Here is a 10103-nt window from a genome sequence, read left to right as displayed (position 1 = left end):
GCTTACTGTCAGTGATATACACAGCATGCCAGTCTTGAAGCTCAACTTTCAAGAGCCAATTAAGAGGCATGTCATGGGTGATTTGATAAGCGTATTAGGCTTCTTTTTAAACAAACAATTAATTTATTCTTTATTTTTGCTGTCACTTTGATGGCCTGTCTATGCTTTTAGTTTTCAAAGGCCATATTATTTTCATAATTATGGCCTTCAATGTTTAATTGTAATATCCCTTATAATCCACAGTGATTACTCGTAAAAGAGAAATCAATATAGAACAAACAGTAGATGTGGGTAAATGTTTGTGCATTGACTTGAACAGTCACCTGCAAAAGTTTAAAGTCAGGTTGCTCAATGGATTGAATAATCTCAGTTGGAAAGCAGCACTAAGTGTGTTCATATGCCCCTCACTCATCCAGTATACGTAAATGTAACCAAATGTAGTATATGTAACCAACACACTCTCAGACTTTAGTGCAATAAGTTAATATGTTGTGTTATGTTGTTGAGTTGAGACTGTGAATGGAACTATTATTAAAATGAGCAAGCCAGAGACAACTATTGCAGTGTTTATAATTTGTGGTAATTGCAGCATGATATTGCAAAAGAACATAAATAATGCTCCTCTCAATGTTTCTATCTATGCCTTTCGTTCATCTCTTAGTCTCCCTGAAATTAAGCAGCAGGGCATGGCACAAGCACTGCTGCTTACGTTTATAATGGAGTCGTCAGTGGCGTTTCAGACAGAGGCAACTCCTGTCCCTTATGCACATATGTTTTGGTATTTTCAAGAATGTTCCTGTCATACCAAAGCCAAGGCTCACTGGCCCCTCATGGTATTGAAGCTTGCTCACCAATTACTCAGAGTGGATGATACATTTTCTGGATTTTGTCAGGTGCCATCTGTCTTGCCCTAATCATGGTATGAAAGGTAGGTCCTGCTGGTCCAATGCAGCTATCTTAATAAAAAAATATTGTAATTTGCATGTTTCTTCTCTTGGCCACCGAAGTGCATCATCCAAACCAAACACAAACACTTTTCTTCCTAGGCGCACTCTTGAAAACAAAGGCTTGCAGCCACATGCAGAAGAAAGTACAAAACAGATTATGCAAATTAATGCTCTGCAGTGTGCAGATTATGCAATGTGTACAGTAACTAAGGCTGCACCTCTAATGCATTAACTGTATTCAAGATTATGAAAGCTTTTTGCTAATTAAGCCATGTTCTAAAATTGGATTGCATACCCTAGCTGCATATGTGACTAAAAATGTGGTAGCTCAGTTGAAAAAGCTACAAGTGGCATTCCTGTGGGGTATGTTTGTTCACTTGAAAAGCAGATTTTACTCAGTTGGTCATATGACAAGAAATTTTGTTGTTGTGTTCTTAATACTTCATTCCTACATTGCATATTACACTACACCCTAAAGGTCCACACAGTCCACATATATCATCATTAAATTAATAAAATGTGAATACCATGTGCACATTTGTAATGTTCCTCTTCAGGCGAATATGTACGGTACTGTACCTATATGCCGCCCTCATCATTCGTCTACACGCTAATAGGAAGTTCGTTTACATAGTTGTGTGCGAGAAAAATACTAAACAGCACTTCATCGGCATGTCGTAGGCGAGCATATCTCATGAGAGCCTCTCAACTGTACGTGCCAATTCGACCGAGTCATACATACATACATACGGTGCGATTCGGCAAACATGAACCTATCTTCAGGGCCAGTATGTCAATGGATTCCTTTCTCGGGGTTATCGTTATTATTACCACCTACCGTCCATATAAACGACCTATCGGTGATAGTGAACGCGCAGCACGGCAAGGAAAGGCCCTAGCGAGTACGGCACCTCGATCCGGCCTGCCTGCTCTATCATAATATAGCATAACCGTCGGAATAATGTGATCGCAATCGCACCTATTGTGTAACACAATAAGAAAAAAAAAGCTAATGCCAACAGAGCTGCGATACGGAAGCGATCGACGTTTCACGTACCGTCAACACGCTAACTTAATTGTTGACAAAACACGATTTTACTACTAGCGCTGGCCAGACAGAAAGCGTTGTCGGCCGCATATGCCAAACTCGGTCCAAGGATGCTCGGGGCGGCCAAGCAATTGCTGACTCGGGCCCGGGCCGGGCTTGGACCTAGGAGCGTCTGGCCGGGGAACATTCAGTGGCGACAGACGGGAAGTCAGCGAGTCGTGGAAAGTTCTTGCGCGAGCGAAACGCAAGCGAAATTAAAATATGTTACAATGTCCACCGTCTACAATCGGGCAGCGCGAAGCATTGGACCGCGCAACAGCTACGCAGTTAATCTGAACCCTCGGGCTAATCACAGGTCACATACCGAACCCCGCGTCGTAAGAATGGGCTATTTTCCCGTGCCCTTCACCTGCGGGGTGCCCTCACGCAGCGAGCGTACTACCATCCAAAAGTCAATCTATTATTGCCCGGCCGGCACCGCGTACGGCGGACGTGAGGTGGCACACAACGACGGGAGCTTTGCCCAAGCCGGATTAGCAAACGTTAAGAAACTGCCGTATTGTAATAAGTCGTGGTTATCAGCGCGTGAAATGACAAGGAAGAGCTCAATCATAACCTACGCTTATCCATGCCGGCCTGGTCGCTGTGGACGCGGATATAACACATAGCGTTACAGAAAAGTGTTCACAAACCATTAACAGCCCTGCTCGTGTATTTAATAACGTTTTCTACTCATCGTACCTTTGCGCTAGCTGTTATCAAAACTAAGATAAATCCTAACCAATTCGCCCACCTTGCTGTCTTGCTGACATAATATGACTGGTGAAAGTTATTCTAGTGCATGCACATATATCGTATTCACATGTGCATGTATTGATTGTTTACTTCAGCATAAAAAAGAAAGGATGCTCCATCTGTATAATTTCACATAATTACATTTCCCTTCCTTTCTTTCCTTTTTTTTACTGTTGCAGTGGGTTGAGTACAATATGTACAAATAAAATATGTCACTTTCGCACTACTCCATCACTTAGGAACGGCAAATCAGCAATCAGGATGACAGATATATTTATTTTCTTATTAATTTTTTAAAATTTGTAGTCAGTATGAGACAGCTCACACTAAGCTTGCTTGGTTTTTAACAAGCTCTTGGTCAACAATGACATATATGTTTGGACTCGGAAATAAACTGTGCAGTGCGTCTGTCTCAGCATGCTTTGGAATGACAAGCCAAACCTTCATCTTTAGCAAGTGTGGAAACTGACAGCTTATGCAACCACACACCCATAACACGTCTACAAACCTGTCATTCTTATGCACTAGAGGTTGAAGTGTGATGTCAAAATATATGTCACTTTCATCACTCATTGATTCATGCGTGACATCTTTTCTTGTACTAATCAAGACGTGGCTAAACGATACCATCTCCTATAAAATTTTTCTTTTCACATCTGCATGCAACACTTTTTGTTGTGAATGATGCAACTGCATAGAAGGTGGCATGCTCATAGCTTTAAAAAAATAAATTCTTGCAGTTCCAACTGGCATTCGTTCATTCCTAGAGCACATTTTCATTTCACTTCAATGCTCAAGCAGAATGTTCTCATAAGTGCATACTACTGCCCTCCGTATGTAAATTGTGCATTTTCAAGCGAGTTTCAAAACATTCTAAATGAAGTGCATATGCTATTTTGGCATTCTACTGTGATCATTTATGGCAATTTTAATTTCTCCATTATTAACTGGACAACTGAATCTGTCACAGCTGCTCACGCTCAATGGCATATTTTCCTTCATTCCTGTCTACACTTCATGTTACCTCAACTCATATTACTCTGCCAACCTGTTCATCATGTACACTGGCCAATATTCTAGATCTCATCAGAGGTAGAAAAAAATTAACATTCAAATATGCAAAGCCATCAAAACTGCCCTGGGCCTACCATCTACGGCTTTGACTACGAGACTTCTCAAGACGGGCATACACAACACCTGGAAATCCCTGTACATCTGCAAATCCCTGTGCATAGCACCAATTGTACCACAAGGAAAGAAGACAAGCCCAAGTGGATGCCCTACGGCAAAGACACAGGCAACGTCCAGATGCCAGATACACCGACACAGTCAAATACCCGCCAAGAAATGCTTACGCCCTGAACGTCACAGATTCTATGGGCAGAGAGCTAGCGTCTGCCACAGTCCGTGCACAAAACTCTGAGACTGCAGAAGAGACGGCGATCGCCCTAGCAACTACCACGTGCAGACGCAGCTGTAGTTTTTTCCGATTCTGAAGCAGCTGTCAGGAACTATGCTAAGGGTCTAGTGTCGACAGAAGCACTAAAGATATTGAAGCACGACAGCGCTTCGATCCGCTACACCTGCGTGACCTGGGTTCCAGGGCATGACGGGCTGGAGGGGAACGAATCAGCACACGTCGTGGCCCGAGGCCACACCTGCCGGGCCAACCCTTCCTACTCTCAAGATGCCGGTCTGCGTCAGCAGGGGCAGAGACCGTACCCATCACCTACTCAGCGATCCTTCAATATCACAGGCTTCAACGCAGGGTGCACCCACCACCTCACCCAAAGCTCACCGAAGAAGAAAGTACCACACTCAGAAGACTACAGAGTAACACTTACACCCACGGAATACTCATGCACAGACTATACCAAATGCTACAAGGAAATACTCATGCACAGACTATGCCCAATGCTACAAGGATACCACTGCCCAATGTGCGGCTTACCATACACCTTGGCGCACCTGATCCTCGAGTGTCCATGGCATCTAGATACAGACGCATCGCCTTCACCGAAAGAATATAACGCCAGACAAGAAAGCGAAGACCTCATTGAAACGTGAGAGGCCAAGCTCGTCTCCGAGAGCCTGGAGCAACAATGACACCTCGTCACCAGGGCCAAGGAGGCAGCGAAGGCCAGAGGGTTCCTGGAATGAGGAGACCTCCCACCTAGAGTGGAACTGGGGCTTAACCCGGGATACTGTTTCAAAAATAAATGTTTATTCCTCCACCTCCTCATCTCGACCAGCGATCCTCTAATCTGTTCCGGCATTACTCACCTGGACGGGCTGTCTGATCATGCAGTTATAGTAGGTCTGCTTAACTTCTCTTTAACAAAAAAGAAAACACTACTAAACACATTAGGTGCTACAATAGGGCCAACATTACTCGGCATAATCATTAATTAGCCACCTTTGCAGACACAGTCGAGCTATTGAAGAGAACTAGGATATGTTTAGAGCCACCTTTGCAAATCTTATCAAAATGTTCGTCCTTTTTCTCAGCATTAGATGCAACAAAACATTCTATAAACGCCTGCAGCACCTCATAAATAAAATGAAGCGCTCTATAGAATGGCAAATAAAAAAAAAATCCAGGACATGGCAAAGATACATATTATCTGACAAAGAATGCCAGATGCTACTAAAATCCACACGTCAACACGTTTACAGCTATGATTTATTATGAATAACAATGATTATGGCACGTAATAAACCCCTATTGACAGCCTGACATAATCCTAATTCTGGTGGTGATGTAGTTCCTGAGTTATAGTGTGTGCAGTTACTAAATGACATGTTTTGTTGAGTGTCCAAATGTGAAGACATCACTGCATGCCCTGACTTCCCCATGCAATCTGACATGTCTGAAATTCTTATTAGTGGGTCGGGCATTTTTACCTTACTAAACAGATTAAAAACTTTATCTACAACAGGTCACAGCAAATTTAATAACAAGCTACTCAAGAATGTGTCCCAGCTAGTGTCGCAACATACCCCCTGGGTTCATTCTTAAGACTGGTGAGTGGCTAAAGTCATCCCATTCTACAAATCCAGCGAGTGTTTCTCCCCCCTTAACTACCAATGAATATCATTAACCAGTACAATTCGCAAACTTATGGAACACATTATTAATTCACAAGTCATCGACTATTTCGAAGATCTCAGTTTAACATTCAACTACCAGCACAGGTTTTCATTTACATTACGACTTAGCATGAAACCACCACATTTACTCCATCTTTGCAGCAGCTCACCACCCTCTTGGCATCATCAAATTAAACCTAAAGCATGCTTTTGTCAACATACATAAACTTGCTTACACTACACTAATCCACACAAAGCTCGAATACGCATCGCTAATATAGCACTCTGGCAGGTAAACATTGTTGACGAGATTGCATTTGTTCAAAACTGGGCTGCTCACCTTCATATTTTCCGACTATTCATCTTACACTTCCATGTCATCATTAAAAGCACGTACTGATTTACAAGCACTATCCCTTCGCCACAAATCAGTGCGTCTTTGCCTGCTTGACAAACTTTATAATCGTACTTCTCTTCACAATGATTTCTTTCAATCACCACCTGTCGTATTTTCATGCCGGGATCACCACCTCATATTCAAGCGTACACCATCTCGCACGTTACAATATGCATGCTCCTTTATACCCTGCACCATCACTGAAGGGAACTGCTTTCCCTCTGATATTGCCACAGAATCTGACATTAAAATTTTACGACATGCTACGCACTGTTAATTAGTTGCCTTTTTTATTACATTCTTGTTTAGTTGTTTTTGTGAGTTACTAATAAATACCTGTATTAATACCGTAGTTTATGTGTGCATGCATATTTTCAACATTTGATTTTGCTGTGTGCATAACTTTTGTTTTGCAATTCTTATGATTTCTTACATTCTGTTTCTTAATACCTAAACAATTTTAGCATACCTTTGTTCTGTACTTTGTCCTATTATTTGTTGTAACTATTTCTTTGTAATCTCATTTATGTTTGTACTCCCCCTGCCCCTGTTATATGTGATGGGCGCAACTGATGCCTTTAAGGGCACCGTTGAGCGCTGCAACTCTGCTACTTTGATGTAGCAGTGTTGTGAGGCATTTTGCTACCCTAGGTAAAGTCAAACTACTGCACTCCTCTCCACTCTAGCACCAAATTTAGGTGCACCATGTGAAGAATTTTAAGACACATTGTAAGGCATTATAGTAACTAATATGGGAAAAAAGTTGGTACACAGGTTTCCAGGCATCACTTCATTGTTCTTTCAAAAGTCAGTCATCCATAGTGCATTTGAAATTGGATATTTTACGGAATCCAACATTGTCCTTTGCCATTGGTGAAATGTAAATGTTAAAGTGGGGTGAGGAACGACTAGATGCGATGTGCCCATCTAGAGCTGCCAAATCTAAGTGGCCACTTGTTTTGCCTACAGCACAATATACCTCTGCTTGGTTGTGTTGCTGGTCAGAAATATACATACAAAATAACAGAAGGTGCTGCTGTGCCAATATATTCACAAAAGTCTTACATGATTATACAGGTGCCATCCATTAGCATCAAAACATGGCCTGCACAACAAGCACAGTATCTTCAGCGGAAATTGTAGTGTTATATCTTGCATACAGAAATGCAGAAAAGTGTAAACAAGGTGCACTGTGCTAAAATTTGTCTTGTGAATTCCTACTGTGCCAACTGTGCAGATTGATGACATATAGTTTGATCTGGGAGCTAGCCCAATGCACATGTACACAAAGGAAAATGATTCACCTCTTAAATATGTGAAATGACGCCCAGGTAGGCACAGTAAATTTTCAACTTTGTATGCTTCAGTGTTATGCTAGAAGAAAACGTTTTTTTAGTGTGTTGCTGATTCACAATTATATACCAACTATGCATATAGGAGAAGAATCTGCAATCTTTTAGGCTGCGTGTTAAAATACCATGTATACAAACCCAGGGAAAACATGGGGAAGGCAGGAAATGGAAATTCAAGACGATGAGCAAACCGAGAACAAGATGAAAGCAGGAGCCAACGTTTCAACAAGTGGACTTGTCTTCTTCAAGGCGACATATGCTTTCCTCGCCACAGTTACAGATATTAAGGATCAATTTGGTTGATGCCCAGCCTGATACTCCGTGATTATACTGATAGATATGCATACAATTGTTTATCCTTTTTCTGTGGATTGCATTTCACCTACTAACAATTGAAAGATATCAGTCAACGTGAGATGCAAATAGTGTTGTACTTTGCGGAAGGTATGTATATATATATATATATATATATATATATATATATATATATATATATATATATATATATATAGCACCAGCAATTATGTTACGACCTTTGAGGAGTCATGTGACGCGCTTGACACACCATGTTCGCCGCTGGGTTGTTGTGCTTTGAGTGCCACATGTTTTTCTGAGCACAGGTTTGACCGATAAAGATTTAATGCTGTGAAGTGATGTTTCCAGTGCCTTATTCTACACTGTCACGACAACGCAACAATGCTCTGAAGTATATATTTATTGATTTGACAGCAAGAATTCCATAGACATTTTCTGTAGCATGAAGGAAGGAGATGCAGATATGGTAGCAGATCTGAATCATTATTATTATTATTATTATTATTATTATTATATACATATTATTACTGTATTAATCATTAATATACATCACTGTACTGTGTGGTAGTACAATATATAGTATACCGCTCAACACAGTCAGTGCTCAAAGTTAGCCAGGGCTCGAGAGAGTTCGGCCTCTCTTCCATTTTCTAAGCAGGGGTTCGGCCCCGTCTTTGCAGGTCAACTGTAGCACTGCGGCACCCATTCGACAAGCACTGTAGGTGATTTTATTGCCAATAGTGCCTTGTGAGGGGAAATTCCAACTCTCCAATTTTTGGAATAATGACTTAAATAAACAACAAATCGGTTTACTACCTCTGTCCAAGCGGCGTGATTATGAATGCCTTAAATTGTTGCATAATTCAAATAACACCCCACACTACTCATTAAAGAACAACTATCTGTCTGCTGATAATTTGAAACCTACTAGGAATAGCCACAAACTTAACCTTGCACCATTTCAACTGCATACTAACCTGTTTAAGTATAGCTTTCCTCATACAATTGAAAAATGGAACTTACTCCCAGGTGAAACTAGGTAAATTAGAAAGATCTTTGTATTTACTTGATTCATGCTGCGTTTATTATACTGATTGTATCTTTTATATTGAAGTTATCATGTTTTTTAAGGCATTGAAGTTGATTTGTGAAGAAAAATATTTTGTTATATGCAATGTACAAACCCACTCCTGCGATAGCCCAATTGGACTACAGTATGTGAAAATAAAAATAAATAAATAAATAAGTGATTAATCAGTTGATAGGGCATAAGCAAAGACAGAGCAACAGCTATTGTCCTACTTCTGCATGCATTTCCCCAAGGCATTGCACATGACAGTCACCACCCTTAATTGCTCGACTAATTAAGATTCTTGGCACAGCTAGCATACTGTTTCATGAGTCAGTTGAGTGTGAACCTACCTGTTCGTGAATTATTGAAGGTTCACCTTGGTTTCTTAGTTTACAAATTGATTTTAATTCGCTTAATTATTTTTGCATTACGAGTACGTACAGTGCTATACCATGCATGTACTTTGTACACTTTTTGCAGTAAGCAGGTGTGAAACCATGAAATATATTCTTGTATTGCCCTGAGGTTCTAGGTCCTTTCGTCTCCCCTTATTACCACCGGTACCACTATAGCCGTTATCACCAGTGGTGCGGCCGGTATGTCGATCGATACCGCCGGAATGCTTTATTGAGCGATATATGTGTGAACGTGACACGCGCGGCTTGCCCGTAAATCCGTTTCACTTGCGCGTGCCGCGTCAACAGAAACACGCCGCTTTTCTTTCTTTCTTTTTCTGGTGGAAATGGGGCACAACATCGAATAAACGAAGCTGTGCACAACACGTTTACAAACGCACAAACACGAAATAACAACCACTCTGACTCATCATTAACATGTCTAATTGACCAACGATTTGGCGGCTGTCCATTGTATTTGTTAGGTTGTTAATTATGCTGTTTCTCACTGGTCAACCAAGCGAGACTGTACTAGTAATCATGCAAGCCGTTCGTTTTCTTGCATTTCGTGACTTGCTCGTCCGGCTCCTTTTGCCGACGAGAAGCAGCCTATTTCTCGCTTTATCCCCAGCAGCAATACTCTACAAAACGAAATATTGTCCCTCCATTTAAACCCCATTCAACCAGGTTTA

This window comes from Dermacentor andersoni, chromosome 3 (assembly GCF_023375885.2).
Source record: "Dermacentor andersoni chromosome 3, qqDerAnde1_hic_scaffold, whole genome shotgun sequence".
In the NCBI taxonomy this organism is placed as follows: Eukaryota; Metazoa; Arthropoda; class Arachnida; order Ixodida; family Ixodidae; genus Dermacentor; species Dermacentor andersoni.
Note: the sequence above shows the minus strand (reverse complement) of the source record.